Genomic DNA, 19,192 nt, shown 5'->3' on the forward strand with positions numbered 1-19,192 from the left:
TACATCAAAAAAAAAAAAAAAGAAAGAAAGAAAGAATGAAAGAAAGAATGATATAGTGTCCTCCTGTGTCTCTAAGCACAGTCTTTAGCTTAAAATCTAATTTGTCTGATATGAGAATTGCCACCCCAGCTTTCTTTGAGGTCTGTTGGCAGGAAAGATGGATCTCCATTCCTTCACTTTCAGTCTGGATGTATCTTTAGGTTCAAAATGAGTCTCTTGTAGACTGCATATGGATGGGTTCTGTCTTTTTATCCAATCTGCAACCCTGTGCCATTTTATGGGAGCATTTATGCCATTCACATTGAGAGTGATTATTGAAAGATATGAATTTATTGTCATCATCTTGCCTGTGAAGACCTTGTTTTTATAGATTGTCTCTGTAAATTTCTGTTCTATATCACTCTTGGGATCTCTCTCCTTTTATAGAATCCCCCTTAATATTTCTTGCATGATTGGCTTAGTGATCACATATTCTTTCAGTTTCTGCCATTCTTGGAAGCTCTTCATTTCTCTATCTGTTCTAAATGACAGCCTTGCCAGATAAAGTATTCTTGGCTGCATGTTCTTCTCATTTAGTACCCCGAATATGTCTTGCCAGGCCTTTCTGGCTTGCCAGGTCTCTGTGGATAGGTGTGATGTTATTCTGATGTTCTTCCCTCTGTATGTAAGGAATCTCTTCCTCCTAATTGCCCTTAAGATGGTTTTCTTGGTTCTAAGATTCGCAAGTTTTACTATTACATGCTGGGGCATTGGTCTGTTCTCCTCGATCTTCGGAGGGGTCCTCTCTGCCTCTAGGACATGAATGCTTGTTTCATTCCCCTGAGTAGGGAAGTTCTCAGCTACGATTTGCTCAAATATATCTTCTAGTCCTCTCTCTCTCTCCACCCACTCAGGAATCCCAGTAATTCTCACATTGGAATGTTTCATGGCATCACTTATTTCTCTCATTCTGTTTTCATGGATTTTAAGCTGTTTATCCCAGGCCTCCTTGTTTTCTTTCTTTTCTATCAGTTTTTCTTCTAGATCACTAATTCATTCTTCTGCCTCATTTACCCTAGGTGTTAGAGTATCCAGATTAGATTGTATCTCATGGATAGCATTTTTAAATTCTCCCAGTTCAGCTTTCATTTCTGCCCTTAGAGACTCTATGTTGCCTTTAATCGATTTCTCCATTCTAGCTATATCTTCATAACTGTTACCCTGAAGTCTATTTCTGACATCTTGCTTATATCTATATCCATTTGTAAATCTGTGGCAGAAGTCACGGTCTCTGAGTCTTTCCTATTTTGGGGGTTCCTCCTCTTAGTCATTCTGTTGAGGGGTGGATGAGGGAATGTATAGAGTCCAAATTATTGACTACAACCCAAGCAAGATGTACCTGTTTTATAGGGACCTTAGGGTTGTCTGGGGAAGGGGCCTGCCATGCTGTTACTCAGGCAACCCTCTTTAGGCAGAGTTGCCCTGCCCCCTGTGTGGGGAGTGGATGGGCTCAGTGAAAACCGGTTTTTTGGGGGCTTTTGTTTTCTGGCGGCTTTCCCTGGTGGCCTTCCGCATCTCTTCCAAGAGTGAGAGCAGAAGCGACCATTTCCAACCCTCTGCCTCAGAGCAGAGAGATCTCAGTCTGTTCTTCAGTGAGCTTTCCAGGCCACACTGTCTCCATTTCTGTCTGTGCTGCTAAAACCCCAGCATCCTGGGTTATGTACCCCATGGCAGCACTCCCAGCCCTGCTTCCAGGTTCAGGTACGTCTCTGCCCTTTGTGCTTCTAAAACCACCAGCTGCCCCAAGTTTGCACATGTGCCCCTGCAGCTCCAAGCTTTATTGGGGGTGCTGCCCTAAATTCCTTTCCCCATGACTATGGGTCTGCAAGTCTGTGCCTGGTCCCCAGCTGGGGAGGTCTTTGTGCTCCAGTGGCGCAGGATCCCAGAGGCTCCCTCCTCCTTCCATTTATCTTCTGATATATGCCCACACAATCATGGCTCCCCGCTTCATACCTCAAAACCAACCACAGGGGATATTCTGTTTGTAGAGATCTGGATATATCTTCTTACATCTTAGGCTGATTTCGTGGGTGTCCAGAGTGGTCTGGTAGATATCCAGTTCTATTCAGGGGACAGGTTGAAATGGGGTCCCTTACTCGTCTGCCATCTTTGCAACATTTGGAGCAGACTTCTAAAGATTTTTTTTTAATTAATTTATTTAACAGAGATAGAGATAGAGCACAGGTAGGCAGAGCAGCAGGCAGAGGGAGAGGGAGAAGCAGGCTCTCCGTTGAGCAGGGACCCCAATGTGGGGCTCAATCCCAGGACCCTGGGATCATGACTGGAGCCAAAGGCAGCCCTTTAACCGGCTGAGCCACCCAGGTGCCCCTGGATCACACTTATATAAGTTCCAATTTTGTACTCAGCTGCTATATCACTTTCTGGTAGCCAGCTTACAGAAGCTCTCTTCCCCCACAGTTTATCTTCTGATATATCTCCTCAGATTCACTTCTCTGCACCTCCTACCTTGCAAAAAGTGGTCATTTTTGATTTGTAGAGTGCAGCCATTCTTTTCTTGGATCTCTGGTTGAGTTCACAGGTGTTCAGAATGAGTTGATAGGTATTGATTGTCTGGTCAGTTCCTTGGACCAGACAAAATAAAGGTCTCCTACTCCTCCCTGGTCTTGGACTCACCATGCAAGAATATTAAATTTTGCATATTTCTTGTTTGGGCAATCATGTCTTTCTTAGTTTTCTGATTTCAATAAAATTGTTAGTGAATTGTGCTTTATTAGTTTTATGAAGAAATAGCTACCTATATTTCCTTTATAATAAGCAACAATAAAAATAATAGTAAAAATCTTTTAAGCATTTAACTCTGGAGGGATGTGTAAAACATTTTACGTATAATATCTCAATCCTCACAACAAATTTATAATGCAGGCATTCTTATTCCATTGTCCTTGATTTAGAGATGAATAACTCAAGACTTAGAGATATTTCAGTAAACTTACTCAAGGTCATCTGACAAAAAAGAAAGGGAACTGTAATTGTAAAAATCATTTGAAACTAGATTCAGCACTTTTTTAAACATTCTTTTTTTTAAGATTTATGTATTTATTTTAGAGAGAGAGCATGAGTGGGGTTGGGGGGGGGAGAACAGAAGGACAGAGAGAAAGACCTAGACTCTCCACTGAGCACAGAGCGCCATGCAGTGCTTGATCCCAGGACCCCAAGATCATGACCTGAGCTGAAGTCAAGAATTGCCTGCTTAATGACTGAGCCACCCAGGTGCTCCTAGATGAAATGGTGAAATTGCTGTGGAAAACAGTATGAAGTTTCCTTAGAAAACTAAAGATAGAATTACCATATAATCCTTCAATAGCACTGTTGAGTATTTACCCCCAAAAATTGAAATCAGGATCTCAGAAAGATATTAGAGTTCCCATGTTCATTACAGTATTATTTATAATAGCAAAGATATGGAAACAACCTAAAATCTCCATTAGCGGATAAATGAATAAGGAAAATAGGGCATATTATTTACCCTTAAAAAAAGAAGGAAATCTTGCCATTTGCAATAATATGTCAAGTGTTAGTGCTGATGTGTAGAAACTGGAACTCTTTGTACAATGTTGGTTGCCTTTTTGATAATAGTAATCCTAACAGGTATGAGATGATATTTTATTGTGGTTTTCATTTGTTTTCACTGATTAGTAGTAATGTTGAATATCTTTTCATATATGTGTTGGTCATTTGTCTTCTTCAGAGAAATGTCTACTTAAAGTCTTAAACTCATTTTTTTTTTTTTTGTTATCAGGTTGTAGCAGTTTCATCTATATTTTGGAAATCAACCTCGTATCAAATATATGGTTTGCAGACATATTCTCCTATTCCATGGGCTTCCTTTTCATTCTATGGTTTCCTTTGCTGTACAGAAGTTTTTTAGTTTGATCTAGTCCCACTTGTCTATTTTTGCTTTTCTCACCTGTACTTTTGGTATCCTATTTGTGAAATCATTACCAAGACCAATGTCAAGAAGCTTTTTCTCTATGTTTTCTTCTAGAAGTTTTACAGTTTCAGGTTTTACATTTAGGTTTTTAATACATTTTGAGTTGAATTTTATGTATGGTGTAAGACAAACATCCAATTTCATTTTTCTTCATGTAGATATCTAGTTTATCCAACAGCATTTGTTGAGAGCCTATCCTTTCCTCATTATGTATTCTTGGCACCCTTGTTAAAGATCAGCTGACTATACAGGCAGCGTTTTATTTTTGGACTCTATATTCTGTTTCATTATTCCATTTTTATGCCAACACCATACTGTTTGTATTACTCTATGTTTCTAATATAATTTGAAATCAGGAAGTGTGATGCCTCCATCTGTTTGTAGAGATCTGGATATATCTTCTTACATCTCAGGCTGATTTCGTGGGTTTTCAGAGTGGTCTGGTAGATATCCAGCTCTATTCAAGGGACTGGTTGAAATAGGGTCCCTTACTCCTCTGCCATCTTTGCAATGTTTGGAGCAGACTTCTAAAGATTGTTTTGGCTGTGCTGGGTACTTTCTGAATTGTTCTGTATGAATTTTAGAATTGTTTATTCTATTTTTAGAAAAATTTGATTGGAATTTTAATAGAGATTGCATTGGATCTGTAGATCATGGTGGGTAGTATGGACATTTAAAGAATATTAAATCTTCTAGTCTATGGGTGGTTGCTAGTCTTACCATTGGACTTCAGAAATGAAAGTGAGGGCGGTGAGAAAAATAATGTTTAGGATTGAAGATAGGTTCAAAAACTGAACAGAGAGCAAGGGTTAGGCAAAAGTGGGAACATCAGGAATGAGCTAAAGATGCAAGGGGATGGCAACCTATGGGATGCTAATGTGGAGAAAGTTGGATAATGAAGGACAGTTGAAGGCAGAGTAGGGAAAATCCTCTGAAACTAGTGTGGGACAAATGCATCAATTGAGAGAGAGCTAAAGCCTCTCTACACAGACCTACATTTTGAGAATTGGCCAAAAACGTTAGGGAAAATAAGTTTTGATTATTTCCAGTAAGGAAGAAGAAAATTTAAATAACCAATTATATATTTTAAATAAATTTTAAAAAGTAAAATTTATAATATCTCAAGTTATAGGTATCCTTCAAATAGATATTTAAACTTCATTTGTAGAGATCATTGAAAAAGGACCTGGTTTAAAACAGCATGGGGGGAAAGATCAGATTCTATTTAATAAAGAAAGAGATGAATACATAATACAACTATTAAGGCTCCTGAATATATGGTTCCTGAAAGAAATATTGCCAGTGGAAAAATAATTACATTTTTGTTTAAAGTAAATGGAAGAAGCCCCCCTAAGTTCCCTTTGAATTCTCTATTGAAAAGGCATTAATTAGTAGAGTGGAATTCTCCTATAAGTTGAAATGGATAGAGAACAAATTGAGGGTTGGTGGAGGGTGGTGCGTGGGGGATGGGTAAGATGGGCAATGGGCATTAAGGAGGGTACTTGTTATGATAAGTACTGGGTGTTGTATGTAAGTGATGAACCACTGAATCCTACTCCTGAAACCAATATTGCGCTGTATGTTAACTAACTAGTATTTAAATAAAAGTTTGGGGAAAAAAGGAAAAAGAAAACAAATTAGCTTGAAAGCATTCAAAACTGCCCTGATCCAGGTAGAGGTGTGGGTGGGTTCTGTAGTATTTTATCCATGATAATGTGCATGTAGAAGGGGAGAAGATTGCTCTTTTACACCTCTTAAGAACCAAAAGGGATAGTGTAAATATTCTTTTCATTTAGGATAATTTTGCCTTATTAAAATAAATAAACTATTGACCAACATCCTCATTGGGCTAATAACTAAGAATTTTTCTTCCTAGCATATGAAGAATACTCAATAAAAAAACTCAAAAAGGAAAGTAGAAACTATCACAAACATCTTTGAATTTGTATGCTGGCAAGACTAAAGGGTCAGTCAGCTAAGCTTCAAAGAAATTTTAACTGCATGGCTTTTAGATGAAGTAGCCATTGGATTGTGATAAAATAAGAGAACAACTGAGGTATTGCTGGTTCATTATTTTAAAAAATTAAATCTGTAACACACAATCAATGATTTGGTTAATAATTAATAGTAACTAATAATTGTGGGTATGCTTTTTTGCTCATTTCAGTGAAGAAAACATAACAGTTTTTATTCTGTTATTGAACTTATAGCCTCATAGTGGTTTTAGATATTGTAAGAAAAATAGTTATTGATAAATAATAAAAAGAAGAAATAAAACTAGATGTGTTTGAGATCCCAAAGCAGTCAATCAGTTAGTTAATTGATCTTTTATTTTAAAATAAAATTTATATATACTTAAGGTCTACAACATGATGATGTGATATACATACACATAATAGATTACAATAGTCAAGCTAATTAATTTGAGCTTCTTATCCCTACAACTCTTGGCATTGTGTGCCTGGAATTCCTGATTTCCAGTGGGAAAAGCCTTCTATCTTGGGGCAAGAGTTCTATTTTATGTAAGCTTAAATCCCATAAATTGTTGCCTGGTCAATTTGAGCTCCTGTGGCCAAGAGATCCATGGGCAAGGGAAAGACTCCCCAGTCTAGGAAGGTAACTAACCTTGATCATCAGGAGGAGATAGGACTGATGTACATAATGAAGGCTAGCACTGGGCTATCTTTTGATATTCCCTTGGCCAGTTTTGGTGGTAAATGGACAAATGCCCCAGACAAAGCCTGAGAAGGGCAAGGTGACCAGAAGCTTTGATTTTTCAGGCTTGAAGGTCTAGTTTAACAGATGTGTTAGCCAAAGATAAGGGGGGTCTAGAAAGAATTGTTGAGGGGGGCAGTATGTGTCAATTGTGGCTTTGAGTGGAGCTGTGGTAGTAGTGACTACAGTTTGTTTCAATAACCTTCCTCTTGTATGTTTTGACAAGGATAGAGACCATTCAAAATCCCAGAGAACTCATCTCTCAGGGGCGGCCTTGCTCTGTAAGGTACATGGATTCGTGTGGCACACAGCGTGGGCTGTAGTGAAGGTTGGAGTTAGCAACTTACTCCCATCACCTCTCTGGAAGACTGGTTGCTGACAGCGCACATCTGAGTCCCTGTCTTAGAATTGTCCTTGGCCCATGGGAACTGTGTTGTCTGATGTCCAGTCCCCTCCTCAGGGCAGTGTATGCCCAATGATTAGTGAATTTGTATTACAAAGGGGCTATTGATCTCAGTTTATTACCACTTGAAAGGTCCATCCAAGATCTAGATCTCCCTGTAGAACTGGCTGAGGTCTGTTGCAACTACATTGCTCTTCCACTCTCCCCTCTGCCAGTTGCTTCCCTCACTCTCTTACAGGTATTGTTCCAGAGAATAAACCAGTATATCTGCTGTATGCAAATTTTCATCTCAGAGTCCATTTTCCAGAAAATCTGATCTGAGATAGTAGATATGTCAGTGTATTACATATCTATAGAAATACCCCAGATTTTACCAAAACTTGTCTTGGGTCTTTGGATAATTTTAAGTTTCTACATAATATTGTTCTGCTTTTACAAGTGTTTCTACATTGGTCATACATTATTGTCACAATTAGAATAAATCAATAACTCGTAAAACAGAATAAGAAAGAATACTATATTTGAAATCAGAAAATTTAGGTTCTGTGGTTAAAATACTGGCTGTGTGGCTTTTTGTCAAATTGTTTAGCAGTTTTTCTTCTGTAATTTGGTTTTGTCTTCTACCAGATGTGGATAGTCATTATTACACTGCCTGGATTTGTTCTGAGGAGGTGCATAATGAATATGAAACACTTAGAAAACCGTAATGTACTATAGAGATGTTATTTGTTTGTGATTTTATTATGTCTTGGAACTGTTTCCTCCTGTTCTTACTTTAATGTTTGTGCCAAGTGAGAGTGATACTGTCTTAAATGACTAAGAGGATCACCATTTACTTTTTATTTACCTTTTAAGTAAAGATTAGAGCTGGGCTAGTTCCCTTAATCAGATTGTACCCTGATCAGAACTTTGACATCCTTTATAGGTTAAAGGAAGTCAATATCTTGTTTGAGTTCTGAAGCAATTCTGCATATCAGGTCTATGATTATTACTTCTGGGACTCAAAGCCACAACACTCAGTGCCTTCAAAATAAATCATTCCCAAGGCATTTCTTTAACTGTTAGGAAATAATAAATGATGCTCTTTGAAGAATCCTGCTTTTCTGAACTTCCAGAAAGAATTCTACTGGTTGTAAGATCTAGTAAGGTTGGGACACTTTGAATCTTATTTAAGTGAGTCTTTAAATTGTCCCTTGGCAGCCACACAGGAACATGCTGTTATTACAATCCTGTCTGCCTCTAATGTGGAAAGCAGCTGTTTACCACTGTTGAAGGAATCCTTCTCAAATGAAATTTATGATAACTACCTGTAAAGTCATCTGACTTCTGTAGCTAAATTAGTCTGGTTTTTTTGGTCAAAACTAATTTGAAAATATAGCATGCATTTCTATATCCAGTATTTGACTAAATAGTTTTCCCCTTTCCCCCTCTGTGGTAAGTAATAAAAGGAGACAGAGCATATCTAATAAAAGGCTTAATTGAGACTAAAGCTGATGAAGCTCTATTTTTATACTAGTTAGTCATGACATGCTTTGGGGATTTGTGTTCACAGAGAAATGTGACAAATTTAGAAGAAGCATTGCCCTTGTACTAGCACATGTTTTGAGCAAGTGTGTAGAGTCCGAAATTCTGTATCTTGGGAGTTACTACTGGGGAAACTTTCACATAGAGAAAGCTAAGTAAGAGCTCTTAGATATAAGAAGTTATAGCTTTGTTGCTGGACTTTTCTTCTTAGGAAAACTTTTAGAATGGGAAAAACAGCTATCCCTTCTCAGATTGACAATCTGTCAAGGCCAAGATGTTAGGAAACAGTCTCTGTGGGACTCTATTATTCTAAAAGGAGAGGCAATATATCACTGACAGGGGGCTACTGTATTTCCTAATGGTAGGAGCTATTTATTATATACACCTTTGTAATTTTCTGTGACAAAATACTAGTACTAATACTAATTCTAGAATACTAGCATGTAGTATTCTCTATAGTTAGGGAAGAAGTTAAAAGGAGAGAGAAATAACTTATTGTTGTCAGTGTAGTATATAGTCAGGTCAGATGAAAAAATATGGATGCTACTTTGATAAATTATGAAAAATTGGGCCCAGAAAAGGGAGAGCTTTTAACTTTCTGAAACTTTATTGGAAGTCTTCTTTTCTTTAAAAATAATATAATAATATTTCAATTTTTTACTCAGTTTTATTGACATATAATTACATATAATAAACTATAAAGTATATAGTTTGATAATTTTTGGCATATATGTACACCCATGAGTCATAATGAAGTTGTATATCACCACTGAAATTTCCTTGTGACCCTTTGTAATTCCTCCCTCTTTCTATTCCCCTGTTTCATCTCCAGATAAACACTGATTTGCTTTTTATTCCAATAGATCAGTTTGCATTTATATAAGTGGAGTCATAGAGTAGGTGCTTTTTTTGTCTGCTTCTTTCATATAACATAATTATTTTGAGATCCATCCATATAGTTGCATGTATCTATAGCATATTTTAAATTGATGAATAGTATTCCATTGTTTGAATTTACCACATGTGTTTATTCATTCAAGTGCTGATGGATATTTGAGTTCTTTGATAAATGTTCACTTCATTTTTCCTATAATTTTTTTGAAAGGACAGAAAGCAGTAAAAGGAGCATGTAATGAATTTATGTCTAACTGACTACAAAAGCAAGTTGTCAAGTCCCAGTTGGAGGAACCATGGGAGAAAGTGGACATATTCTTAGAATTTGTTGTAACCTGAACAGACAGGTATCTAGACTTTAGGAAAGCAAATTTTAAAGAGCTTAGGTAACATAAAGACATATAGCTACAACAAAAATATTAATTACAGAGGATAACCTCCTAAAATAAATTGAGAATCAAACATGTAATGGCTCAACACAATGGAGTGGTGGCTTTCAGTGTGTGGCCCTAGAACTCCTGGGAGTTGCTGATACCCTTTGAGAGGTCTGTGTGGTCAAAATTAGTTTTTGATTGATACCAAAGACATTATTGTTTCTCATTTTCATCCTTTCAACAGTTATGGTGGAGTTTTCTCATTGTCATCCTTTCAACAGTTACAGTGGAGTTTTCCAGAGAGTACATAAAATGTGCTGTTAAAACAGATTGAATGCAGAAGCAGATAACAAGAATCCAGCTGTCTTCTATTAAACCAGACTTTTTAAAAAATTATACGGTTTCTTTTTTTTTAAAGATTTTATTTATTTATTTGCAAGAGAGTGAGAGAGATCATGGAGGGAGAGGGAGAAGCAGACTCGCCACTGAGCAGGGAGACCCATGCAGGGCTTGGTTCCATGACCCCCAAGATCATGACCTGAGCTGAAGGCAGACACTTAACTGACTGAGCCACTCAGGCACCCCTAAACCAGACTTTTAAAGAGGTCTGCAAAAATGTGTAAACTGTACTCACTAATTATTTGGGAAAAATTACTTTTCCTAAAAATATGATACTAATGTTAACATATAATTGGCTTATTATGATTTTATATGACTTAATATTCTTAAATTTTTCAATGAAAACATCCAGTATAGTAAATATTGATAAAGTACATATAAACAAAAGCTCTTCGGAGTGTTCAATACTTTTTAAGAGTTCAAAGGGAATGTGAGATCAAAGAGTTTGTGAAACCTTGCAATGGAGGTTTATTTAGCACTCAGGTAACAATCTTAGGTGGATTTTCCTGCTTAGTGGGTGGCTTTTATCTATGAAATCATTCATCAACCCAAGCTCCTTCCCTCTTGTAGCTTCTATATGCTCTAGGACCTCCTTGCCATATATATCTAGCCAGCAAAATAAGAAATATTAGGGAATTTCTTAAAAGTCTTGTCAGAAAAGTAATAAACACCATTTTTACTCACACTCTGTTACTGAGAATTTAATATGTTACCCACTCAGCTGCAAGAGGGCTGGCCTGGGGAATATAGTATCTAGTGGGGCAGCCATTTCCCTGCCACAGAGGTATTTTTTGGAAGAGGAGAATGGATTTTGGTGAATCATTAGCAGGGGTGTTGCTTTATTAGTACTATCTTATATTATTTTATTGAGTAGAAAATCCAAACTCTGATATTTATTGAGCATTTTAATGGCAGAGGTCATGACTTATTCATCTTTCTGTCTCCTAAATGCAAATCCCGAGTAGAATAAGTGCTAATGATGTTTGTGAAATAGTGGCTGATCTACTGTATAGGTGAATGGATTAAAAGAGGTTAATTTTAATGCAATACAACTTATAAAAATATGGCATAATTTAAAAAAATGTTTTGGCATTCCTTCCCTATGGAGAAGTATCTTCAAACTGGAAAGTGCTAAAATTTTTGGATGATAAAATTGGGAAGAAAAATTAAGATACTGAGGTATCTTACATATATATATATATATATATATATATATATATATATATATATATATGAAGTCAGATAAAATCACAATAAGTCAATTATATGTTAACATTAGTATTATATCTCTCCCGCAAATTGGGGGGAAAACTTGATGAGTTGAATATGTGGTTTTACCATGAAATTGATAAGATAATATTCAATTGAAACCAATAAAATCTTGCTTTGGGGTTTGAAAAACTTAACTGCAAAGATCATAAAGAGACCAATTCTAAACCTAGTTCAAAGAAAAATTGACTTAAGTTAGTTCATCACAATTCCAGTTTGAATTGAGATGTGAAATCATTGATAAAAGAGATACTACAGGTCTAGGTAGTGTTATTATAAGCAAAAGTAGATCTGGGAATAAGTGGTTCTATTTCATTCTGTAATTCTGACCCCCTTTGCCACACTAAGTCACTAAGCCACTAAGCCACTAAGAGGCCCAAAAAAATTGTGCTCCTAGGAGGTACAGTTTTAGACTTGGGAACATTTGGCACTGAAAAGTGAAGATACATGATAGAACAGGATAAGTTTAACAAATATTTGAAAGGTGTTGATGAGAAGAGGGATTAGATTTATTCTCTAGGTAGATTTTTAGCATAAAGTGGAGTTTTTAACTTCTGTACTGTACACATTTTTGGCTGGATAATCCTTTGATGTTGAGGGGCTCTCCTGTGCATTGTAAGATGTTTAGCAACATCTATGAGCTGTGTCCACTGGGTGCCAGTAACAATTCTGGACAACCAAAAATGTGTCCAGACATTGCCAAATGTTCTCTGGTGGGCAAATCCATTCTCTTCCAGCTCAGGTTAAGAACCATGGAGTGGAATAATGAACAAATACTAATGGAAGGCTTTAAGTATTAGTTTATCTTCAATCTACATAAGGACTTTTTCTTAATTAAAACTCTCCATAATGACATTCTTTGTCTTGGTAGTGGTTGAGCTTTGATTCATTACTGGATCTGTTGTAGCAAAAGCCTTTTGATTATGTATCAAGTATACTATTGAGGGAATTTATATTTTTGATGTGAGGTTGGATTAACTTATTTATGAGTTCCCATTCAACCCTAGATTCTGTGATGTCATGACTCAGTATAGATTATTATCTGCCTCTTGGAGATTGCTACTGGTTATTATACTTTTGATTAGTATCACATACAGATGCTGAGTATCTTTAAGTATCTTAAGAAAATTAATCATAACCATTACATTTTATTCGATATAAGAAATATGGAATAAATAGAAAAGTGTGGAGTCAGAGGACTCTCGAATTGTGGGTTTGTATTTTGTCCTGCTTCTGGGACCCTAGGTATTTTCCTCCACTCTTAGTGTCTGAATTCCTCATTATTGAATATGAAAATAGTCTAGGTCCTCACTACTTGCCAAAACTTTTTGAGAGTTAAGTGAGATAACATATGTGAAAACACTTGGAGACACTTGCAGTGTTGTATAAAATCATTAAAATAAAATTCCATTGCTTCTGTTATTTTGCTCAATACTTATTTGAATTTTTCACTTCTCAGTAATATTAGAGAGCATCAGAAACTATACTCAAGTGATTTTTAAAGAAAATATAGTTTTCATATACATTTAAAAATGATTATTCTAATAATAATATTGTGTGATAGTGAACCTATTATTCATGAGTTGAGTAGGATATAAATTGGAGATTCTGAGGACACTCTTAATGGTCTCCGTGCTTATTATATCCTGCAGATTTGCACCTATCATTAACTTAGTTACCACACAGTTCTAAGGAAATGCATGGCAGTGGCAGCCCTGGGAAGGCCAGATGGCACGCAGGTGTTTATATTGGCAATCTAATTTCATTGGCCATTGAGGTAGTCAGCATTTTCCAGACCTTGATCTTACTGACCTCTGGGAAGAACATACTTGTTCTGTCTGGCTACTAATTTTTAAGTGCGTTATAAATCACTGCTACTGTGTAAGAAAAATAGGTTTTCTCATTTAGCTCTATCTGTCATTTCCCTTACTGATCTTTATGTTTGAGAGGTGTATAGAATTTTATTGGGGTAAGGAAAGGAACTACAGACAGATGGGCTGCTAGGGTTGGTATATAAAAATGTATGCAGAGGTCTGACCGGTAATATCTTCTAGCCCAAGCCATGTTCTTGAGTAAATTGTCTAGAATTTACATTTGAAAGATCTCTTTGAGATCAGTTTCCCATCTGTGACCTGACAGCTTGTAGATGAACATTTAGTGTTTTTAAAGAGCCACCATTTTACATTTGACACATGTATGTCAAATGAAAACACAACTTTTTCATTTTCTAATCTCCTTTAAACTCTCCTTATGTATGGATAATTATAGGACTTCTTTGTGTCATCTGCTCTGTGAGAGGGATGATGTCTGTTACTGAAAGTCATTCAAAAGGATTTTGCCATTTGTTGATGATTATTTACTTAACAATTATAGTATTTATTCTGCATGTGTAAGTCTCTGTTCCTCTTTCTCTATCTTTCCATCTCATCAAGTTTTGCCATAATCCTTCTGTCTGAAGGGCATATGATTTATGCTTGTATTATAAACAAGCATTTTTGAATTCTGAAGATAGGATGATTCATTTTATATTTGGTTCTTTTAGATATAACAGTTCATATTGTGAACTTATTTTGTTGTTATTATTTAGGGTAATCATCAGTTTGAAATTCTTTTAGAAATGGTAAAAATGTAACACTCTAAGTTTAACATTTTCCAAGAAAATATAGTTGGTAAGTTTATTTCATTGTTATATTTTAATCAATGTCTTTTGACTGAACTCATCATAAAAAATCTTTTCAAAGCTTGTGTTTCTGAGGTTTGCAATTTTTACACTCATTTTGTCATTGATCCATTATTTTCTTCCCTTGTTTTTACAAAACCATGTGTTCACATTAAAGCCAATTTTTAAGAGAAAACATCTCACAATTTCAATAATGGAACCCAACTTTTTAAATATTTATTTAAATAAAATATTCTTTGTTGCCTTTGTTTTGTGAATATATTTATATAATTATAATTTTGTATTTTTTAAGATTCTTATATTATTTTTAATATTTCTACAATTATTATTGTCAAAAATTGCAAAGTATTCTGTTAGATATTTCACTGTGATTTACTTCACCATTCCTTTCCATCCTTTTACTGATATTTTTTTTTTTTTTACTATTTTTGATAATGCTATAATGAATATTTCTGCTTGGATAGCTATTTTTTCTCTGCTGAATTAATTACTTATGAATATTTTATAACTTTTGAAACTTATTATCATTTTGCAGCCAGGAACAATCACAGACACAATATTAAAGTTTTACAGTTATATAAAATGTATTAGTTTTACCACATCATCAAAATTGGGTGTTAATACTTTAATTTTTTTCATTTTAACAGATATAAAATTACATTTTAATCATGCTCTAATTTTCATTTCTTTGATTATATCAAGCCAAGACTGAGTATTTTTCAAAATTTTGGAAACTTTTTGTATTCCCTCTTATGTGAATTGTCTGGGTATTCTTGGGGCATTTACATAAACTATTTTGTATAGGTGCTGATACTTTGTCATACTTAATTAAGTACTTTCCCAAATTGGTTTTCTTTGGTATTCTATTTTTCTTATTTTTAAATATTGTATAAATATTTCGGTAGACAACTATGTCTGTCTTCCCTTTGTGATACTGTTATTGCAAACAGTTTTCCATTTTAGAAATGAACTCTTTCTGTAGTGGATCTCAGCACAGAGAATAAATTCATGTAAAAAAGTTCCAAATTCTTGTTTATACAGTTAGAACCAAAATTGTTCAGGATGGCTTTCATCAGTGAATTGGCAATTTTAAAAACAGAATAAAATATTTTACTATGGGTATTATAGGTTATTTGGAGATTGAAAGTCAGAGCTATTCTTGGGATGGATATGTATTTTTCTTGGTTAAAAGCAATAGAAATTGATTCAGTTACCTAATAAAAGGTGAATTACTGGAAGGATATGACAGGCTCACTGAATGGAAGAGAAGCCAGAGGCCCAGGATTAGTAATTGCTTAGGAACAAGGGAGAACAGCAACACCATTGCTGAGACTCACCACTGTAACAGTCTGGTCCACTGCTACTACCAGAATATGGATGAGGCTTCCCTGGTGAGCAGTGACTCTCCAGACTACACAACATGAGGAATTCCCCAAAGTGGAGATCAGAGTGCCAATAGGAAGGGAGCTTTGGATGTTGGATGACCCTGAAAAATTGTTTACAATAGCACTTTTGCTGATTCAGCCCTGCCTATCCCTAGATTCTAGTTTATTGCTATGAAAGTTTCTCATCCATTGCAATTCACTAATAAAACTCCATAGAAACCAGGTTTTCTCTCCATTCCTACATTTCTTTTTTTTTTAAAGATTATTTATTTGAGAGAATGAGAATGAGAGAGAGAAAGCACATGGGGGGGAGGGTCAGAGGGAGAAGCAGACTCCCTGCTGAGCAGGGAGCCCGATGCGGGACTCGATCCAGGAACTCCAGGATCATGACCTGAGCCGAAGGCAGTCGCCCAACCAACTGAGCCACCCAGGCGCCCTCCATTCCTACATTTCCCTGACATTTTGAACAGAATATATAAATAGCTTAAGAATGCTTACCATTCATCTATTCCAAGTCTTCTCTTTTATATCAACATATTACTTCAGATAACTATTAGATGTTTGGTCTGATGAAGTTAGTATTAGAGTGAGTGGAAGATAATGATTTTAGGGGTCATTTCATTCTATTCCAAATAACACTTGGAACTTTATTGTTTTCCACTTGTCATGTATTTTTATTCAGAGGTCTAAACTTGCTCATTTTATTGTACACTTTATTGGAAGTTTCATGTAAGGCACCTCTTCTATTTGCTCATGACTAGACCTCTAGGCTTATGCCAAAACAGTTTCCTTCTTTGAACTCCACCAGGTTTAACATTTATCTTGTTCTTAGGGCATTGAATAATTGGAATCTTTGAATTCTATTGTTTACTTAGTTTATCTAAAATTTGTGTGACTTTTTAAGTGATAGCCATCTACCCTCTCAGCATATTAATTTCAAGTTAGGACTAAGAACTACTAGGTAATTGTACAGATATACAATTGTTAGAATTATTACAGTTGTTTGAATTGAATATCATTAAATTATTTGAATTATTACTCATAAGAAAGTATAAGTAAGTCAAAAGTTTTCAAAGTTATGCAATCTAAATATTAAACAGTGTTGTTGTTTTTTTACCATAAAAATATACTTCTGGAAAAATGTGCTAAAGAAGCAAAAGGTAATAATTGTTTCATTTTTTTTACATTTTGGTCCAGGTACAATTTATTTAATGCTTGAGACATATACATAAATATTCAAACCTGAATGAAGCAATAAAATAATGAATTTTCTCCTTTATTTTTTCCTCTTTAAGATCAAGACATCTGGCATTAATGATTAAAATGGGAAAGTGAAAAATATTTTAAAATTTCTGACCATTATACCAGGATTCGTTACATTATTTGGCTTTCAAATGGATCTTTTTCTGATAAACTTAGGGTTCAGTAGACTCTAAGAATAATTCTTTCATCTTCACTGTAAAGAAACAAAACCTAAATTATGGTTTTTGGTTATAATAAGGAGCCACTATTATTTTAAGGCCTAATCAAGCTAAATCAAGTAAAATCTGCATATGGACCTATTTTGCAATTAATCATTTAAACACTATTTCTTATGCCTTTACTATGTGCCAGACACTATGACAGACAATTGATATTTACAGAATGAACATGATCACTATAGTCAAGAAGTTTATAGCTCAAAATGCTATTAGTATAATTAATTCAGCAATTTATAACCTTTGCCCTGCCTATTTTTGCCATAGAAAACCTAGATTATGGTTGTAATGCCTGCCCTACAGTATTGCTTAGCCGTTAATGCACAGCCTACCCAAATGTAGTAGCATAATAAACAACAACAATGGTAAATAGTTATTTATCATTATTATCTATCAATGTTCTGAAACTTGACAGGCCTCAGCTAGTAGTCCTCACTTGGGTTCTTTTATCTTGTGGCTCTCAGGTGGGGCTGGGCCTGGAGTCATCTTGGAGACTTTCTTACCTACATGTCTCATAGTTAATGCTGGTTAGTAGATAGGACCTCAGCTATGGCTGTTGGCCAGAATACCTTCATATGGCCTCTCTATGTGGCTTGTCTTCCTTATAGCATGCAGCCTTAGTTCCAAGAGCAAGCATCCTGAGAGAGAGAGGGAGCCAGGTGGAAGCTATATCACCTTTTAAGATGAAGCCTTTGATGTCAGTAGGGTCATTTCCACTATACTCTGTTGATTGGGATGATCACAAAAGAATATCATGTAGTAACAAGAGCATATGGAGATATTGTTACAAGCCATCTTTGAAAAATACAACTGCCATACCTATTTAATTTTGGATGTGGTATACATAAGAATATCTATGGTACATGCTGAAAGTGAATTTACAGAGATTAATTTTACAGCCACACATTAGATTAATAGGAGATAGAATTGGGGAAGGGAAGACTAGAAGGCAATTTAGGATGAAGCGAATGATAAAAGAGAATGGAAAGCTGGTATTTAAGAAACATTTTGTTAGAAAAATAAACAGAACTTAAATACTATTAGATGTTAAGCACAAATTAGAAGATTTAAAATGATTCTAAGACATTAATTCTGGGTTACTAGAATAATAGTTGTGACAATAACAGAAGTAGATATATTGAAAAGTGCATATCATTTCATGGGATGCACAGAGGCATTCATTTTACATACTTGAAGTCTGACATGATGTTTGAGCTTTTAAAATATAGATGCCTTGTATAACATTGAAATACAGAGTGAACATGGCATAACATCAAAATACCTTGAGTAAGATATATAGGGGATGGAAATATATATTTGAGATTATCAGTATAGAAAGGAGAACCCATAAAATAGAATACTTTTCCTGAAGGGATAACATAGAAAGACATGAACCTAAGCTCATGGACTAAATCAGGGGCTTTCTATCGTTAGCTGTGTTGATAAATAATTTGTGTTTCGTTGGAAGACTATGCATTATCTGTAGCATGCACTCCCCCAGAATCAGATTCTAGTCCTGTTCACTGTCCTTGAGGTATTTTTCAACTCTGCATAAGTTATAGATAACTGGTAGATAGTGCTGTCCAGTGATTATAATTGGCCCCCCTGACTATAGAAAAATCAGGTTTGTCTTCCTCTGGAATTCATCTCAACACTCCTTTATATAAATTTGTACTGTTTGACTTTCCCTTTGAACCTGTTATATCATGTCTTGTATCATATGAGTAAAAACGTTCCTTAACATGTATTCATGTTTATATTTGTATGTTGTAAAAGACAAAATTATTCTGACACTTGTTAAAACAGTAGGTGTCAAAGCTGTCATAATAGGAGAGAAAGATGGGGCACAACTCAAAAACAAGGAAAAGCAAGGATTCATAGCTAAGGAGCAGGTTGAGAGGGGTCAGTGTATTAAAAAAAAATTACTAACAGGAGACATCCAGGGTAGGGAGAATTCTTGTTAAACTGACCTATGAAGATACTTGCTGAAGGCAAGCCAGAGTGACCAGATACCACTTGGAGGATGGTGTGGAATGAGGAATCTGATCACATATTATAGGTGATATGATATCATGGGTGG

This window comes from Callorhinus ursinus, unplaced genomic scaffold (assembly GCF_003265705.2).
Source record: "Callorhinus ursinus isolate GAN/ISIS: 27379988/994484 unplaced genomic scaffold, GSC_fseal_2.0 scaffold11, whole genome shotgun sequence".
NCBI lineage: Eukaryota > Metazoa > Chordata > Mammalia > Carnivora > Otariidae > Callorhinus > Callorhinus ursinus.